The 20,831-nt window shown below is 35.9% G+C and overlaps 1 long non-coding RNA gene across 1 annotated transcript in view; it reads left to right on the forward strand.

Moving 5' to 3' along the window:
* Positions 1-9,065: 9,065 nt before the first annotated feature.
* Positions 9,066-20,831, forward strand: part of LOC103094732 (uncharacterized) — an 85,357-nt gene continuing 73,591 nt past the window's right edge. The window contains exons 1-2 of the long non-coding RNA XR_008916591.1: positions 9,066-9,317; positions 18,046-18,108. This is a non-coding gene — a long non-coding RNA (uncharacterized LOC103094732). The remainder of the gene's footprint in view (positions 9,318-18,045; positions 18,109-20,831) is intronic.

The following is a 20,831-nucleotide window of genomic DNA, read 5'->3' on the forward strand; positions in this document are numbered from 1 at the left end:
TTTACATTTACACAGGGCATTAAAATTTGCAAAGCATTTTGCATAGTTTATCTCATTTGAGTCTCACAATATACCTGTGAGGTAGCTATTATTACTATTATTGTCCCCATATTATAGAGAGATTAAATGATCTGTTCCTGTTAAGTACCAGGAATGGAGTATTAGCCCAGATCTTTCTGGCTCTCAACTTAGCACTCTATATGCTGTGCCATCTTGTGTTTTAGGCAAAGAAATTCAGGAAAGTCAAGTCTTGACCTCAGAAAATTGTGAAGATCCCATTAAATTATATCCTTAAAATGCTTCGTAGTCAAAACATTATATACAAATGTACTATTATATTATGATAGGAACATTAAATAACATACTAGAAAAGTATCACTTATCTGGTTTTCTCTTCCCAGTGCATTTTTCTCCCTCTTCATTTTTGCTTGTGAGATTCCCCTGATTTAGAATTTCCTAGCCCATCTTCTTGTCTGCCTAGCCCCTTTCCCAACTCATTGGGGAAAAAATATCTCAATTTCAAATTTCCACTGCTACCTACTACTAGTTCACATTTAAACTGCCCTTTATGTTTCCAGCAGCTCTTTTTATTATAGTAAAGAATTAGAAAATAAAGGGACACCCATTAATTAGGGAATGGCTTAAAAAGTCATGGTATATGATTGTAGTAGAATACTATTGTGCTGTAACAAATGAGGAAAGGAATGAGTTCCGAAAACCCTGGGAAGACTTTTATGAGCTGATGCATAGTGAAATGAACAGAACAATGTTGTAATGACAATTAAATGAAAAACTTTGCTACTCTAATAAATATGATGGTCTCTGACAAATCCAAAGGAATTGTGGTGAAAAATCCACTTATTCACCTCCAGAGAGAGAACTGATAAACCCTGAATGCAGACTGAAGTATATTTCCACCCACATTCTTTATTTTTTATTATTTCCCACCCCATAGAACATAACTACTATAGAAATGTTTTTCCTAACTTCATATGTATAATGGGTATCACATTCCTTGCCTTCTCAATATATGGGAATGACTGGAGGAAGGGAAAGAATTCTGAACTGAAATAAAAATAAAATAAGAAAAGAATAGGGTGGCAGCTAGATGACTCAGTGGATTGAGTGCCAGGTCTAAAGATGTGGGGTCTTGGGTTCAAATTTGACCTCAGACACTTCTTATATGTGAGACCCTGGCCAAGTCATCCATTGCCTAACCATTACCACTCTTGTGCCTTGGAACCAATGCACAGTATTGAATCTAAGATGGAAGGTAAGGGTTAAAAAATGCAGAAAAAATAACTCTTTAAAGTTTACAAACTGCTTTTCTCACAACAAATCTGTGATAGGTAATGGATTTATTATTACCCCCCCCCCCCCCCACACACACACCTTACGGATGAGCAAACAGAGGTTAAGAGGTTAAGGGACTTGTCCCTGGTGATGAAGTTAATAAGTAATTGAAGCAGGACTAAAATCCAGGTCTTCTGTTTCCAGGATCCATACTGCTTACCTCCCCAAAGGTAATGAATGTTAAGTGACTTGCCCAGGTTGCACAACTGAGAAGTATCTGAGGTCAGGTTTGAATCCAGTATATTCATTAGGGGAATTGGCAATATTTCTTTCCTTGTTTTTGCTTTCCTTGCTTTAGATATCAAAACCATATTTGTGTCCTAAAAGGAATTTGGTAGGACTCCTTTACCTATTTAAAATAATGATTTATGTAGTATTAAATTAATTTTTCCTTAAATGTTTCATTGAATTCACTATTAAATCCTTCTGGTCTTGGGGATTTTTTTTCTTAGGGAGCTCATCAGTGACTTGTTGAATTTCTTTTTTTCAAAAATAGGATTATTTAAGTATTTTATTTCCTCTTTGATTAATCTGGGCAGTTTATATTTTTGTAAACATTTCTCCATTTCAATTAGTCAGTTTTACTGGCATAAAATTGAGCTAGATGAGTCCTGATGATTACTTTAATTTCATCTTCATTCAGATGTATTCATCCCTTTCATTTTTTGTTACTTGTAATTTGATTCTTTTCTTTACTTTTAAAAATCAAATGAACTAATGATTTACCTATTTTATTTTTTCCATAAAATCAGCAGCTCCTAATTTTATCAGCTTGATTTTTTTACTTTCAATTTTTGTTAATTTCACCTTGGATTTTCAAGATTTCCATTTTGATGTTTACTTGGAGATTTTTAATTTATACTTTTCAAGTTTTTGTTGTTGTTGTTTTTAGTAGCATGCCCAGTTCACTGATCTGCTCTGTTATTTCATTTATGTACGCGTTTAGAGATATAAACTTTTCTTCACACACTGCTTTGGTTGCATCTCATATTTTAGAATGTTTTCTTGCTGCCACTTTTAAAATGAAATTATTGATTGTTTTTATGATTTGTTCTTTGACCTACTTATTCTTTAGGATTAGATTATTTAGCTACTAATTAATTTTAATATGCTTCTGTGACTCATTATTGAATGAAATTTTTACTGCATTGTGATCTGAAAAGGATAGACAATATTTCTGCTTTTCTGCATTTGATTGTGAGGATTTTTTGTCCTAAAACATGGTAGATTTTTGTGAAGGTACCACATACAGTTGAAAAAAAGGTATAATACTTTATATTCCCTTTCAGTTTTCTCCAGAGGTTTAGAGTATCTAACTTTTCTAAAATTCTATTCCTCTCCTTGGCTAATTTATTTGTTTTATTTTTAGATTTATTTATATTTGATAGGGGAAAGTTAGGAGGACCCCCACTAATATACTTTTTACTATTATATCCTTCTGTAGTTCTTTAAATTTTTCCTTTAAGAATTTGGAGAATTTGTCATTTAGTGCGTGCGTGTGTGTGTGTGTGTGTGTGTGTGTGTGTGTGTGTGTAGTGTTGATATTGTTCATGGTTCCCTCTAACAAGATGTAGTTTCCTTATCACTATAAAATTTTATTTATTTATTTATTAGGTGTTATTTTTAATTTTTTTCCATGGTTATATGATTGATATTGTCTCCCTTTCTTTTTCCCTCCCCCTTCTCAGAGTTGACCAGCAATTCTACTGGGTTATACATATATTATTACACGTGTAAGATTAAATTTAACTCTCCCTTGATTGTGAAAATGAAATTAATTACCTCTCCCCTGATTGTGAAAATGAAATTAACTCCCCTACCCATTTTTTAGATTTAACCACCAAAAGTGTAAACATGATACTTATAGTTGAGTGGGGAGATCTTACCATTTTTAGATCTAATCACCAAAAGTGTAAACAATCTCACTTAATCATTTAATGGGAAGGTCTGTGACCCATGTGTGCAATAGTGAGTGAAGAATCAGAATCGACTGACTGCCTCCTGGGCAGTCCTAAGCAAGGCTTTAGACTATGATTTGGCCACGTAAAATGTGGAGGAAGGCACAGGAAGTGATGCAAAAGAAAAGTGTTTTAAAAAGGAATTTACAATTTCCTGTGAGAGACAGTTCTTCATTCTTTGTAGTTGAGACTGGAGAAGAATCTCCTGACTGGACCTGAGACCCTGTTCCTGGCAAGGCTGTTCTTACATCTCTTCCTTTGGACTGGCACGTAGTGAACGAAAAGGCTGACTCCTTTCCTGGATTTTCTGAAGAGACAAGCCTCAGGTGAGACCTACCTCTTGAGAGAGACTTCCCCAGGTTGTCAACTTTGCTGAGGCCTCTCTGGCTAAGGACTTGAACCAGGGGCAGGGAGTAAATTACTTAGTGCTTAGGCTAGATATCTTGCCCTATCCTCTCTCTGATTTTCTTACTTCACTCTATCTATATTTTGTAAAAAAAATGTGAATAAATCTCTTTGGAATAAATTAAATTCCTGATGACCCTAATTTAAAAATAACCCATCCCAATCTTTTTATAAATTAACCCCCTTTCCCCCCTTACATGCAAAACCTATTTCCATAATTTTGTAATAATCTTTTAAAACCAAAATCCCAAATCACATATTCATATAAATAAGAAATAAATCATATGTTTTCTTCTGGATTTCTACTCCCACATTTCTTTTTCTAGATGTGGATAACATTCTTTTTCATAACTCCTTCAGAGTTGTCCTGCTGAAATTGCATTACTTTTTGGAGCAAAGTCAATTACATCTGACTGTCCCACAATGTTTAAGTTACTATGTCTAATGTTCTCCTGGTTTATCCCTGGACCAATTGTTAGTTGGGGAATGATTTAATTTCTGATAATTTTGACTTAGATTTTTTTTTGTATATTTGAGCAATTAGACCTTTGTCAGAGAATTTTGTTTTTATTTATCATTTTTAATTAGATCTGTTTCTGCTTTTGCTTTGGCCTGAGCTCATGATTGCTAATCCTGCCTTTTTGACTTCAACTAAAGCATAATAGATTTTGTTCCAGTCCTTTATTTTAGTTCTGGGTTCGTCTCTTGGTTTCAAGTGTGTTTCTTATAGACAAAAGATTATTGGATTCTGATTTCTAATTCTTTCTCCTTTTTGCTTCTATTTTGTTGACATTCCTAATTATGGAACTCTGCATTTACTTCTATTTTATTTTCTTCAGTTTATCTTTCTCTCTCTTCTCATCCTGCTCCTCCTCCAAAGTCTATTTTGCTTCTGCCACCCAATTTTTCCTTTCCCCCTTCCCCTCCTTGCCTGTTAAGGAAGATAGATTTCTATACTCAACTAAGTATGTATATTATGTCTTCTTTGAACTAATTCTTATAAGAATGAGACTGGAGCATTTCCCTCTCCCCATTTTTTTACATCACTATAAAAGCTTTTCCTTTCCTGCCTCTTTTACCTGAAATAATTTTCCCCAGTCTTCCTCTACCTTCCCCCTTCTCCCAGTGCATTCTTGTTTCTCACCCCACCCCACCCTATTACTTTTTAGGGAGATCATTCCATCATAGCCAACTCATACTTGTGCCATCTGTTTATGTATATTCCAAACTGCCCTAATAATGATAAAGTTCTTAGCAGTAACATGTATCTTCTTTCATCTTCCTATATAGGAATAGAAAGTTTTCTTATTGAGTCTCTTGTGATTTCTCTGTCATGTTTACATTTTTATGCTTCTCTTGAATTTTCTAACTGCTTCCAAGGTGATGTGATCCAAGGAGAAGTGTTGTCACTGCTCTCCTGGCCTGTACTCTTGTCTTTACCCAGGAAGGGACCTTGATTCTATGAAGCCACAATTGCTAGTGCTCCTCTTGGTGCAGGAATTTTAAACACATTATCCCCTGCTCTCCTGTGACTGCAAGTACTAGTGATTATTTCTGCTTTAGAACTGAGACCTGGGTTCTTGCTTCTTTGTGAATGACCTTATGGTCATTCTTCTTCATTCAACACTCTTCTTCATTCTAGAGCTATGATTAGGGTCCTTATACCTCTGTAGTTGAAAGTGCTAGTGTTCTTTGTTCTTGAGCTGTGGCTTGGGTTCTCCATCCAATGCCAGTAAAGGGTTTCCTTTTTCTGATCAGTTGTCCAACTCCCCTACAGTCTCTGGGCTAAGAACTTCTGAAGCTGCTGTCACCACTGTTGCAGCTGCTTCCATCACCTATTGCTGATGTGGCCTTGTGTGAACTGAGCTTGGAACTGACCCTGTCCTTAGTGTCCTAGGCATCTCTTGCCAACCTCCTAAGTTGTCTTGGGCAAGAAAAATGTTTCATCCCAATCTTTTGTTGACACAACCAGTCCTCCAGAATTTGATTTGAGGCATTATTTTAAAGTTGTTAGAGGGGAATATTGGTAGAATTTATCTGAGTTGCTGTCTAAATTTTAGAGTAATGATTCCTTCATATTCTGTTTATATCAATAGTGTACTGTTAACCACCCTACTGGCATGAGTTATCCATCATTTACACCTTGATCACACATTTCAGTGAGTACTTCCTATATATAGGTTGTTCTGTTCAAATTTTGATTTTATGTGATATGCAGACTGTTTATGGCCACAGTGTGTCTCTCACCTGGCCTCTGGGTATTCCTCTATTCCATTTCTTCAGTGATGGAAATATTCCATGCAGTATGATTACTCACATATTGGTCTGGCACACAGAACAGTACCTGAAACATAATAAAGCTTTGTTGACTTACTAATTGGTTTAAAAAAGATGGACTTTTGTTTCATGGAGGAGTTTGTTGAGGTCATTAAAATACTGTACTCCAAAGGCATTCTGGACCACTTTTTTTTTTTTTAATTTAAGGTTCAGCTCATTGATTTTTTTGCTGCATGTGTGTATATGTGTGTGCACAGATATGCATATAGTATCTATGTGTATAGATATGCACATAGTTGTATAAATGCATGTGTTCATAAGTACATACATATATAAATACATGTGTGCACATGCAATATTAACTTATATCTATCTATCTAACGGTAGACACTGATAACTGTTCTCTATTGATTGTTATAACTTGGATAACTCTCTCCATATGCCTTACTTTTGGGGGAATTTCTTTTTGCTTTGTGTGAATAATTAGACCAAACTCTCGAGCATGTAAATGTTATTTAGAAAAGTTCTGCAATGTTTCAGGGATGAAAAATAATGATAATGATAATAATAGTATTTAAATAAAAATTTAAGGTTAGCAAAGTACTTTATAGATGTTTCACATTTGATGTTCACAACAACTCCCGAGGTAGCTGCTATTATTAACCCCATTTTATTCATGAGGAAATTGAGATTGAGAGAGATGAAGGACTTCTTAGGATCTCTGTGTTAGTGTCCAAGAATATATTTGAACTCAGATCCTCCTGATATCAGGTCTAGTGATCTATCTACTAATTGCCTAGAGGATGCACAAAGACTTCTGCAAACCCTGATCTTTTAAAGGGAATTCTCTTTTGCCTTAGATTCTGTGCTAGAATGTGCTTCAGAATGGTAGTACGGAACATGTTGAGCAAGCATCACTCTTCTCTCTTACCCTGCTTTATGCCTCAAAACTGAGTTTGGTTAAACAAGGTTATCTCTATTATAGTTTTCCAAGATTCTTGTATAATGTTGACATATACATGGGAGACATTCAGTTGTAGAGGACAGCTTTTAAGGTTAACATTTACATAACACTTTTAGGTTTGTAAAGTACATTTTTTATTAGTCATTTGAGTCTCACTATTAGCTTTTTAAACTAGGTACTCCAAGTCCTCAATTTAGAAATGAGGAAATTTAGACAGAAGAATTAAGTGAATTGTTTACTATGCTTGACCTTTGTCATTTGTTGACTGTCAGTGGTGACATTTCTCTTCTTGACTTCAAGTCTAATGTTAAAAATAACACTCAGTGATGCAAACCAAACAATTTCTCTGTCCATTCCTCATCCTGCACAAAAGATCAAACATTTGAGGGAGAAAATGGTTTGAAATTGGGCACAAAAACTCTTCAGAAGGATAGGCTGAACCTGTGATTTTATTCTTATAGGGAACTTCCAGGTGAAGAAATCCCCTCTTCTAATGCAGGTAGACATCTCTGCAACTTATTGCTTTAAAGCATATGTTTTTAAGATGAAGTCCATGGAACTCCAAGGGCCCTGTGGAAAGAATTCAGGAAATCCATGAACACGGAGAGGGGAAAAAGTCACATCATTGTTTTAATCTTAAAAATTTAGCATTTTATTCAATTTTGGATTAAAAAAAACACACTTTTTTAGAAGTGGTCTATAGGTCTCACCAGACTGTTAAAAGGTAAATGATACAAAAAAAACCTTTCCTTAGAGGTCCATATAATCAGTATATATCACATGAAATTTGAACCCACATCTTTCAGGTTTTAATGCTGGATTTCTAGAGACTATATTATGTTGTTTCTTTGTAAACTCACATAAATTCAAGGCCTTGTCAGAAAGAACAATGGAGGTAGAAAAGCATCCTCACTAGTACCTGCCAATGCAAAATGGCATCTTACTCCATATTTGAAGGTGTTTTACAGAGCCAAATTCTAAAATCAGTGACTTTTATTTTTATACCAGACTTACTATTTGGCAAACCTAAGTAAACCTCCCCCCATCCCAAGCACCCACACAAAAGGGGTGCAAAAAGAGCTGGTGTGGTGGGCTGTCCCAGTTTATATTCGGCCCCAGTTTATATTCAGTTTTGTCAATTTGACCTTCACAGGTCTGTAATTACTGTAATCATAGCCTGCTGTACATGTTAACAATCAAAGCATCCCAATTTTGAGCACTTCAACAATAGCCTTTTTAATAGGGCAGAAACCCTGCCAGAAAGACTGGCTGCTATGATTTTATCCATCTCAAAAGACCCTAGATGACAGAGTACTGCTACCCTCAAACTCTTATCCTTTTCAATTAATTGTATTCTCAAAGAAATTCAGACTCTTTCACTGCTAGAACCACTGGCTAGCTAGACAGAGGAGATTCTTCGCTCCAGTGAAGTTATGTTTCTGGCTGAAGTATCCAGATGATGTAAGCAGAACATTTAACTGAATTTGAAGATTTTCCTAGTAGCCACCTGCTCAGCTGTTTGATATTTTCAAAGGTCATCAAGAAATAGTAAGAGTTATAAGGGTAGTTTACTTTTGACTTAGACTTGTGATTTCATCAGTATAGAGAATTGACAAGTCAGTTACATGTAGAAACAATTTTTGATGATTGTTTTCTGACATTGTTGGATTTATATTTTCTCCTTTCCCTTCTCCACCTCTCTCCCCAGGTGATATAAATAGTCTGATGTAGGTTATACAAGTGCTTTCATGCAATACATATTTCCAAATTACTCATGATGTGATAGAAGACACCTTTTACACATATAATAAAAAAGTTGTGAAATAAAGAGGAAGATGGCATGCTTTGATCTGCAATCAGACCTCAATAGTTCATCCTTTGGCTGTGAATAACATTTTTCATCATGGGTCCCTTGCGAATAACTTGGGAATTTGCTTTGCTGATAATAGGTTAATCCTTCAGAGTTGATTATTGTATATTTCTCTTACTATATACATTATTCTCCCACTTCTGCTCACTTTACTTTGCATACTGTTGCAATGTAATGCTTGGTGCATAATCATGATTGACAGGCAGAGCATCTTCAGAGCTAGCAGGGAAAAGATTCCAAGTGGTTGGAGAGACAGTTTACTGGTCTCTCTTGGGGGTTGGCAGCTACCAAAGAAGCTGGAGGTGGCTGATCTGTGCTTCTGTGGACATCTTTGGATCATCTTACAAGCAGCCCTCTGAAGCAAGTGGATAGGAGGTTTTCAATACACTTAGGTGGATTAAGGGACAATATTGGAAGCTCCAGTCATTCTCTGGACCATCTAGGACCCCTCATCTGGACTTCAGCCTCTACTTGCCAAAAGACTCTATATGTAAGATCTCTGAAATTTCTGTTGAACTAGCCTTTAGAAGTTTATTCTAGTTCAGATAGGATTATTAGATAGTGACTTAAAATAGGGGTTAAGCTGTCAGATCTCCCTCTCCCTCATTTCTAACCTCTTCCTCCTTTCCTAAACCTCTAAACTCTGTGGAATAAAAGCAAAATATTTATGTTATTCCCTATGTATTTTCCATCCTAAATCCCTCCAAATTAATATTGTTATTTCAATACATATGTACATATATGTCTTTCTAGGTTTTTACAAATTTATCCTGTTCATCATATCTTATGGCATATTAATATTCCATTATAATCATATTCCAAGACTTATTCATACATTTCCCAAATGAAGTATATCTCCTCAATTTCCAAATCTTTGTCATTGTAAAAAGTTCTGCTAACAATATTTTGGCACAGGTAGGTCCTTTTCACTTCCCTCTGAGATCTTTGGGAAACAAATCCAGTAGTGGTACATTAATATTCATTAGGGAGAGTAGTCTATAGTTTTCATTCACTGTATTATCTCTTCTTGATTTGGGTAGTATTACCATGTTTGTGTCATAAAAAGAGTTTATAAGGATTCCTGCTTCCCTTATTTTTTCAAATACTTTATGTAATATTGTATTTGTTCTTTCAATATTTGGTAGACTTCACTTGTGAATCTATCTGGCTGTGGAGTCTTTTTCAGGAAATTGTTTTATGGTTTGTTCAGTTTCTTTTTTTGTGATGGGGTTAAGTTTCCTATTACCTCTTTTATTAATCTGTCTAGTTTATATTTTTGTAATATTCATCTATTTCACTTAGATTGTCAGATTTATTTTCAGGCATATAGTTGAGCAAAGTCACTTCTAATAATTGCTTTAAATTCTTCTTCATTGGTTGTGATTTCACCTTCTTCATTTTTGATACTCGTAAGTTAGTTTTATTCTTTATTTTAACCAGCGGTTTATCAATTTTTTCTTCACAAAACCATTTCCTTGTTTTTTTATGAGTTTAATTTTTTGAAATTTAAATTTTATTAATATTTCCCTTGTTTTTCAAAATTCCAATTTGGTGCTAAATTGGAGGTTTTAATTTGTTTTTTCCTAGCTTTTTTTTTCAGTTGAATGACCAATTCATTGATCTTTTCTTTCTCTATTTTATTGAGATATAAATTTCCTTTTAAGTATAGCCTTGGTTGCACCTATAAATTTTGGTATTTTGTCTCTTCATTGTCATTTTACTTAATGTAATTGTTGATTATTCCTATGATTTGTCTTTGACCCATTCATTCTTTAAAATAAGATTATTTAGTTTCCAATTACATTTTTAGTCTTTCTGCTGTCCTTTGTTGAATGTAATTTTATTGTATTATATTTTAGAAACTATCTATTCAATATATTTGTTTTTCTGCATTTGATTGTAAGGTTTTCATATTCTTTACAAGGTAAATTTTTGTGAAGGAGCCCTGTACTCCTGAGAAAAAAGGTATATTTCTTTTTATTCCCATTCAGTTTTGGGGTTAGTTGTTCTTTGAATATTTGATAGAATTCACTTCTGAATCCATCAGGTCCTGGGGATTTTTTTCTTAGAAAGTTCTTTGATGGCCTGTTGGATTTCTTTTTCTGATATGGGATTATTTAAGAAATCTATTTCTTCTTCTGTTAGTCTAGGCAATTTATATTTTTGTAAATATTCATCCATATCACCTAGCTTGGTATATTTATTGCCATATAGTTGGACAAAGTAGTTTTTAATGATTGCCTTAATTTCTTCTTCACTGGAGGTGAGATCCCCCTTTTCATCCTTGATGCTGTTAATTTGCCTTTCTTCTTTCCTTTTTTAAATTAGATTGACCAGTACTTTGTCTATTTTGTCTGTTTTTTCAAAGTACCAGCTTTTAGTATTGTTTATTAGCTCAATAGTTCTGTCACTTTCAATTTTATTAATTTCTCCCTTAATTTTTAGGATCTCTAGTTTGGTTTTCTTCTGGGGGTTTTTAATTTGTTCATTCTCAAGTTTTTTGATTTGCATTTCCAATTCCTTGATCTCTGTCCTCCCTAATTTGTTAATATATGCACTCAGGCATATGAATTTTCCTCTAAGTACTGCTTTGGCTGCATCCCATCAGTTTTGAAAGGATGTCTCACCATTGTCATTTTCCTCAATGAAATTATTAATTATTTCTATGATTTCTTCTCTAACTTACCAATTTTGGAGTATCATATTATTTAATTTCCAATTAATTTTTGATTTGGCTCTCCATGTACCCTTTCCAATCAATATTTTTATTGCTTTATGATCTGAAAAGGTTGCATTTATTATTTCTGCTTTTCTGCATCTGAGTGCCATGTTTCTGTGACCTAATGTATGATCTATTTTTGTGAATGTGCCATGTGTTGCTTAGAAGAAGGTGTATTCCTTTTTGTCGCTATTTATTTTTCTCCATATGTCTATTAATTCTAATTTTTCTAAGATTTCATTCACTTCTTTTACCTCTTTCTTATTTATTTTTTGGTTTGATTTATCTAAATTTGATAGTGGTTGGTTCAAGTCTTCCACTAATATGGTTTTATTGTCTATTTCCTCCTTCAGTTCTCCTAGTTTCTCCATTAAAAATTTGGATGCTATACCATTTGGTGCATACATGTTGATTAGTGATATTTCCTCATTGTCTATACTCCCTTTTAACAGAATATATTTACTTCCCTATCCCTTTTGATCAGGTCTATTTTTGCTTTGGCTTTGTCAGATATCATGATTGCAACTCCTGCCTTCTTTCTATCAGTTGAGGCCCAAAAGGTCTTACTCCATCCTTTAATTCTAACCTTGTGAGTATCAACCTGCCTCATATGTGTTTCTTGAAGACAACAAATGGTAGGGTTTTGGGTTCTAATCCAATCTGCTATTTGTCTACGATTTATGGGTGAGTTCATCCCATTCACGTTCAAAGTTATGATTGTCACTTGTGGATTCCCTGGCATTTTGATATTTTCCCCTAGTTCTGACCTTTCTTCTTTAGCTATATCCTTTTGAACCAGTGTTTTACTTTAGGTCAGTCCCCCTAGTCCCCTCCCTTGATATGCTTCCCTTTCTAGCTCCTCCCTTTTTATGCTCCCTTCCCCTCCCCCCTCTCCTTCCCTCCCTTTTTATACTCCCTCCCCCTTCCCCTCCTTGATTTTCCTTTCTTTTTTATCCTGTTGGATACGATAGAATTCAGGATCCCACTGGATCTAGATGTTCTTCCCTCTCAGATTTGATTTCACTGAGAGTAAGGTTTAAGTAATTCCACTTCACCCTCTCTTCCTCTCCTTCTCATATGAGAGTTCTTCCCCTCCCCTTCCCATGTGTATCTTTGTATGGGAAAGATTATTCTATTTACCCCCCCCATTTCTTGAAGTAAATGTTAGTATTATTGACGATTCCCCCCTCCCTTTTCCTTTCTTTAACCCCCATTCACCAAATCTTCTTGATGCCCCAATATTTCCCTATGTATGATTCTTCTAACTACTCTTTTGATGCATACAATTTTTGAGTTACACAATACATTTTCCCCACATATTAATATATATAATTTGATATAAATGTAGTCCTTATAGAAGAGAGTTTGACTTAAAGAAAAAGATAAGATTTATCTCCTTTTCCCTTTCTTTCATATTTACCTTTTCATGTTTCTCTTACTTTCTGTGATTGGATGCCAAATTTTCCACTAAGTTCTGGTCTTTTCTTAGCAAATGCTTGGAAATCTTCTATTTTTTTGAATGCCTATACTTTCCCCTGGAAGTATATAGTCAGTTTTGCTGGGTAATTGATTCTTGGTTGGAGACCCAGCTCTCTTGCCTTTCTAAATATCGTGTTCCATACTTTGCAGTCTCTTAGTGTGTTAGCCGCTAAGTCCTGTGTGATCCTTATGGGAGCCCCCCCCCCCTATATCTGAAGCTCCTCTTCTTGGCTTCTTGTAGGATTTTCTCTTTTTCTTGAAAGCTCTTGAATTTGGTGATTATATTCCTGTGGGTTGTCTTTTGGGGATTTAGTATAGAGGGTGTTCTATGAACCCTTTCTATTTCTATTTTGCTCCCTTGCTCCAGAACATGTGGGCAATTTTCTTCTATAATCTCCTGTAGAATAACATCGAGGTTTTTGTTTATCTCTGGTTTTTCAGGGAGACCAATAATTCTGAGGTTGTCCCTTCTTCCTCTGTTTTCCAAATCTGTGACCTTTTCAGTGAGATACTTCATGTTTTCTTCTAATTCATTAATTTTTTTGGCTTTGCTTTATTGATACTTGCTGTTTTGTAATCTCTCTGTCTTCCAGCTGCTTAATTCTGGTCGTTAGGGACTGGTTTTGCTCTTCAGCTTTGTCTGCCCTTCTAGTAGATGCTTCCATCTCTTTTTCCAATTGTGAAGTCTTGTCTATAAGACTGCTGATCTCTTTCTCCCATTTTTTTTCCAAAAGGTTTCCATCTTTTGGGCAAGCTCCAGTTTGAGATTTTCCAGAGCTTGTGGATAATTTCCATTTTGGGAGTCATGTTCTGATTTTGTTTGGATTTCATCCTCATTCTCTTCTTTTCCTTGGGTACTCCCTCCATAAAAGTTTTCAATAGTCACTTCCCCCCCCCCCTTTCTTCTTGGAGGCTTGATTTTGGGACATGTGAGCCATCCCTTTAATGGTTTTATAACACTTTCTTTTTTATTTTGTCTGGGGTCTGAGTGATATGGGCGGTGAATTTAGGTTGCCTCAGACTAGTTCTTCCCAGCCTCCGAGGTTTCTTAGGGCGCGGGTCCCAGTGTTCAGCCCAACTGCCCAGGCAATCAGCACAGCCCGCCCAGATGTTTAGCTCTGCCCAGATGTTCAGCGCAATTGCCTTAGTTCAGCTCCGCAGCCCCCGTGCTCAGCTCAGGATTCTCCCGTGAAATTGCCCTGAGAGGTCGTTTCCTTGCAATCTTTATATCCCAAGGACCCTGGTGTGCCTCCCCCAGACAGAGATGCTCCTCACTCACCCGCTGTCCCAGTGAGCGCTCTGATAGCTTACTCTGGTTTGGTGGGGGGGAGGGGCAGCTAAGTTCACGTTTTTATGTGAGCTTTTCCTCCTCCTTATAGTGTGGGAATGTTCAAACCCCATGTACCTTTGTTTCTGTGGGGTACTGGGGAGTCCCTCCGTTCTTCCAAAGGTGATTTTTATGCTCTTTGAGGTAGTCTATTTTGTTTGGTGCTAGGGAGGGGAAGCAAGTTGCGTGTAGATTGCAGCTATGTTTACCCAGAAGCCTACTACTTTTCATTGTTGCAATAGTGATGAAGTTCTTAAGAATCTTAAGTACTTTAAGTACCTTGAGTAGCTCAAGTATCATAGATATCTTAAGTTTCTCAGTTATCACCTTCCCAATGATATACTGAATTAAATTTTATTAAACATTTAAATTTTCATTTTACCTTTTTATACTTTTCTTCAGTACTAAATTTGCTTTGAATTTTATTTTCCGCTCTGTTTTATTGGTCAGGAATGTTTGAAATTTTTCTATTTTGTTAAATGTTAGTTTTTATCCCTTGAAGGATTATGCTCAGTTTTGCTGGATATGTAATTCTTGGTGGTATAACTTTCAGAATATCACATTCCATGCCTTCTGGTTTTAATATAGATGTTCCCATGTCCTATGTATTTCTGACTCTGCCACCACGATATATGAATTCTTTCCTTCTGGATATTTCCAATGCTTTTTCTTTGGGCAAAGAGTTCTGGAATTTGGGTACAATAATCCTGGGGTATTTTATTTTGGGGTCTCTTTTAGGAGGTGATTAGTAGACTCTTTCAATTTCTATTTTGCCTCCTTATTCAAGGATATCAGGGCAATTTTCCCTGGTGATTTCTTATAATATGTTGTCTAGGGTCTTTTTAAGATTGTCTTTCAGGTATTCTTATGATTCTAACATTATCGCCTCCAAATTTCTTTTCTACAGCCATTGTTTTTCAACTGAAATTTTTTAGATTTCCCCCTATTTTTTATTCTTTTGATTTTCTCTTATTGTTTCCTGATATCTTATAGATTCATTAGCTTCTATTTGTCCAGTTCTAATTTTTAGGAAGATATTTTCTTCCTGGAGTTTTTGTTTTTCCTTTTCTATTTGGCCAATCCTACCCTTTAAAGAATGATTTTCTTCAGAGGGTTTTTTCTCCCCCCCCCTCAATTCTATTTGGTTAATTTTATTCCTTAGGGAGTTGTTTTCTTCAGTTTATTTTTGTTTTTCCATTTTCTTTTGGCATGTTCTAGTTTTTATAGACTTGATATCTTCAGTGAATTTTCCCCAGCTTTTCGGTTTGTGTAAAGTGAGATTGGTTTGTTATCCTCAATACTGGCAGAAAATAAGTTAGCAGAAATATAAGTATTAGTAGTTTTGAATCAAAATACTTATTATCCCAGTAAGAGTTAGTAAGAGGTGATCCCCTCAGATAAGAGAAATTGTGATTCCCTGACTTTGCCCTCACCCCAAGAATCTTTAAAACCTAAAAGCCTTTGGACCAGAATGTGACTGGGAATGATATACTTTCTTGAAAAGTGTATTAGAATTAGGGGTAACACTCCCTAATTAAAACCTATAGTTTATATTAGAAGTCAGCCTTACCCCTCACCATTTGCCCTGCAATAAACCACTAAACACCTTTGAAATGTAGACACATTCCCTTTTTTGTGATTTATTAAATCCTTGGCTCAGTCCAATTAGCATCCCTAAAGCCTGTCTGGGGGACTCTGGTAGAGCTAGTGAGGGGATAAATCTCCTTCTAGTGTCCCAGGAAAACTTATGGCCCAATTTTCCTTTGAGAAGATGTAATCCCCCCATCCAGCTGGTACCAAATGTTGCATAAATTGTTCCTAACTGGATTCTTTGTAAGACAATATTCAGACCCTGACCTCTGACCATCCCTAAAAATGTCAGTTTGAAATATTGTTTCATGGTTCCAGGGAAGTAAGAATTTAGCAGAGTAACAGAATGACAAGATAAGGGATTATCAATATAATTTCAATGTATCACCATGGATGATGTTATGTAAATTGAAGTATTTATTGTATTCCTTTTCTATGAATTGGGAGACTGCCTGCGTATATTCTGGTATTTCTATTATGTGCTATGCTTGAGGTGAGTGTCCCCACTTTTCTAGCCAATAAAACCATATGTTTTTGCATTTTATCAAAGCCTCTCATTGAGTGATAAGGGAATATTCCTTGGTATCAAGGAAACTCAAGAATTCTGCTCCAACAAGTCTTTCTGTCAGTTCTGGTTATTCTTTGATTTTCAAAATTCTTTTCAAATTCTTCCAGAGGTTCTTTTGGGGCCTGACATCCTTTCACATTTTCCTTTGAGGCTTCCCTTGCTTCATTTTTTGGCATTGTTGTCCTCTTCTGAGTTTGCATTTTGATCTTCCTTCTCACTAAAGTAGCTTAATAAGGTCAGTTATTTTCTTTGTCTTTTGCTAATTTTTCTAGTTATTTTTTCCCACATTACCTCATTTATTTGTTGAAGTTCTTCTCTGCTCCTCTGTTAGAGGCAGCACTGCTCCAAGCTTGCAAAGTACTATTTTCTGGTATTTGAGGGTTGGCCCAGCTGCCTTTGTTTCCCATAGTGTATCTGTTGAGGGGATAGCCCTGCTGACTTGCTTTGGGGAAGCTTGCAGCTATTCTGTTCAGCTAGATTGAACTCCCCATGTTACTAATTCCCCTCTTATTTCATGGGCTTCTCTTGTCCCTGCTCTGCTGCTTCTCTATGCCTGCCAAGTGGCTTAGGCTGACCAGGTCTCCTGCTCTGGGGTCTGCTGCCTCAGGCTTTCTGCTGCTTTACTGCTTCAGGCTATTTGGTAGTGTGTTGGTCTCCTGCTTGTTCTGCCTTCACTATCCATACAGAGTAGCTTAGTTAGGGCTGGTCCCCCACTCTGCTACTTTGCTGCCTTAGGTGCTTAGCTGCTTTGTGGGACTGCATAAGTTTCCTGCCCTCTCTACCTTAGTTATCTATGCTGAATGATTTAGACTAGGGTTCCCTATGCTACTGCTTTGCTGCCTTAGGAGATCTGAAGCTATAGTGGGAGTACATAAGTTTCTTGCCTTTTCTGCTCTCACCTGTGTCAACTAGCTTGGACTGGGCTGGTCTCCCATTCTTCCCTCTCTGTCTTCTATATCTGTGGTGAAAAGCTAAGACTGAGCTCATTCTCCTCTGCAGTTTTGTTGCTCTTGGCCAAGTAATAGCATGTTGGGCTGGTCCAAATTCTGGCAGTTTCCACAGATACTGTATTATCTGGGCTACTCTTTCTTTTTACCACAGTGATAAATGATTGTCCTGATTTCTTTTGTTTAGAGGTGATTTATTTTCTTTGTGTATGTGTATATGTGTGAAGAGTTTGGGAGAATGGAACGTCTTTTTACTCTGTCATCTCATCTTCCCTAGACAACTCTTTCACAACTTGATATCTTAGAGTTTTGGCTAAGGAAACTAAAAGGTTCATGAATGGTATACTTGGAACTGTATAATCCTTCGAAGTCATTGAGTTCAACTTTACATTTTACTGATGAGGGAAGTAAAATCCATGGAGGTTGAGTGGTATTTCTATGCACCCACAGCTAGTATATGTCAAAGGTAGAGTTTGAACCCAAGACTGACCTTGAATTTCCTATACCACACTCCTGGTTTCATCTTAGTTACTAATCAGTAAAATTAACTGCTGGAGGAAATGGCAAACATGACAGTGTATTTTCCAGGTAAAGCTCCAAATGAGATCACAAAAAGCTGGATATGACTGAAATGGCTGAGCTACAACAAAGGTAAGATTAAGGCATTTAGTTTCCTTGAAGTATCTGATCTGATTATCAGGAGCACACATGTGAAAATTTGTCTTCTGTGTCCTCATCCTATCAAGGATAGGTATGACAGTTACATTGAGTATTCTTTATTTTGCCTAATGTCCCTTGTGATTGCTCATCAACAGGTAGTTATGAAATGACTGGCTAGTGTAAGTGGTATGACCTTTGATGTTGGAATACAGATATGCCCTTATGGGAACTGAATTCATAACCTCTGTAACTTTAAGAGTTAACAAATGGAACTAGCTAATATCCTTGTTAGTTTCTTGACTTAGGATACTTCAAAAATTGGGAGAGATAGATAACTCATTGGAAAGAAGCAAGAGCCAAAAAAAAAATATTTCCCCTGAAGGTTAGAATCCTGGACCAAATTTATCAAGAGGAAATTTTAAAAGGTTTTAAATAAAAAAATCTCACATTCAATAAATCAACTTCTCAAAATCTGGAAGTTTTAGTTGACAGAATACTCAAATATGAGACAACTTTGCTATGGCAGCCAAAAAAATAAAAAGCCAAACCCAAACAAACCAAGTAATGCAATATTTGGCTGAAAGCCTAGTATCTAGAACAAGGGAATGATGTTCTTGTTCTCTGGCCCTATTCAGACCACATCTGGTGTATTATGTTCAATTCTGGTTACCACACTTTAGGAAACATATCAATAATTTGTAGAGTATCCAGAGGACCTCGGAACATAAGAGTTATAAAATTATACAGTTGGAAGTTTTTTTTATTTAATTTTCCATTTAATCAAATTTTACTTGAAAAAGAAATCTCAGTTCCTACTACAACATACTTGATAAATGCCGATTAAGTCTATGTTTGATGACTCCAATTGGTGACATCTACTATTTCGAGGCATTGCCCATTCCACATCTGGATAGCTTTAATTGTTTGAAGACTTTTCCTTACATGAAACTTAAATTTGTCTCTTTGTACTTCTACACATTGACCCTAATTTTGCTGCCTAGGTGCAAAAAGAATAAATCCACCCCTCCCCAATATGATCATCTTTCTTCTTTATAGTAAACACTCCCAGCTCGTCCAGATGATTCTTACATGACCTCTTGAACATCCTAGTTTCGCTCTTCTGAACACTGTCCAGCTTCCCATGGCTTTTCCTCATGCCCAGAACTGTACATAATAAACTACATGTGATCTGATCAGCAAGTATAATGATATCATCAGTTTTTTTTTTCTTGGATGCTATACCTATCAATTACAGCCTATCATATCAAATTTTGACTGCTATATTATATTGATTCCCTGTGAGCTAGAAGTCTACTAAATCCTCTAGTCTAAAAAAATTGCTACCTAATCATCACTCTCTTATTTTGTACTTATGAGATCAACATTTTTCAGCCAAGTAAAAGAATTTATATTTATTTATAATGAATTTCTTTTTAGATTGTTTTCAATTTTTTAGTCTGTCTAGATCTTAAAGTGTAGGATTCCAGGAAAAATCTCTGGGCTGAGCCACATAGGGCTCAGCTCTGGTCTGGTCAGACAGCATTCCAATGCATGATTTATGAGCAGGCCATGCGGTCTTTGTTCTGAGAGTTTGAAGGGAGCGGGCTTTTACCCATGCTCCTATCTTGTACATCATTGATATGTCAAGTCAATGTAAATCCACTATGTGCTGTTGCATACGCATTACGTACCTCTTACCTCATTATCTCAATAAATAGTCAGGAAGGACGCCATTCTCTCTCTTCTTCCTTTCTTCTCTCTCTCTCTCCAACCTGCCTGCTGGACATATGGAACACTCCTGCTATGGAGCTCCATTGTCTTCTATCTTTATTCTTTTCTTCCCTTCTCATCTCACACCTGATTCTTAATCCTATCTAAGAATTCTACTTTCCATGCATTCTTGGTTATTTTTATCTTCCTTCATTGTATGCCCTACAAAGGAAGATAAAAGGAAGAAGCATCCTTTCATAACAATATGTGATTTGTGTGTCTGTCTCAATTTATTAAACCTATCTCCGGCTTCTTTCTCCTCCTCAAAATCATAATCCTGTAGATATTCCCTTATATGTGGGGGCTGCTGGTTGGCTCTCTGTATAAAGAATCATGACTATGTGTTAATGAACCACAGCTTTAAATGATCCTCAAAAATGATGACCATACCATCTATACCTTTATCAAAGTCAATTAGAAAAATCTTAAACAACACAGAATCAACCCTAGGTCCTTGGGGCACGGAACTGGATATATCCTTTAAGAATGATATTGAGCTATTGAGAATTATTTTTGTATCTTATAATTTGAATATTTCTGAATCCATCTGATTGCATTGTTGTTTAGCACTCATCTCTCCAACTTTTCCATAAGAAAAGAATAAAAAATTTTATGAAATTATAGTTGGCTTTTCACATGCAGACCTTATAGGTAAAAGTCCTACTGTGTAGCTTTCTGGAAAAAATAAAATATTTTGAGTTCTGAGTCAGAGGCGGCAGAAGAAGTCCAAACTGTGAGATAGACTTCACTGTGCAGTGATATTCTGGACTAAGCAAGAAGCATATTGTAGTAGAAGCAATAACAGTAACATGCTTTTTAAAAATAAGATTTTATTGATGTCTTTTATTTTTTGCATCATCATAGTTCTTTCTAATAATCCTTTCCTTTCCCGTCTCAGAGAATCCTCCTAAATAATATTTTATAGAGGTAAAAAAAAGGAAAGG

Source organism: Monodelphis domestica, chromosome 2, assembly GCF_027887165.1.
Source record: "Monodelphis domestica isolate mMonDom1 chromosome 2, mMonDom1.pri, whole genome shotgun sequence".
NCBI classification, from domain to species: domain Eukaryota; kingdom Metazoa; phylum Chordata; class Mammalia; order Didelphimorphia; family Didelphidae; genus Monodelphis; species Monodelphis domestica.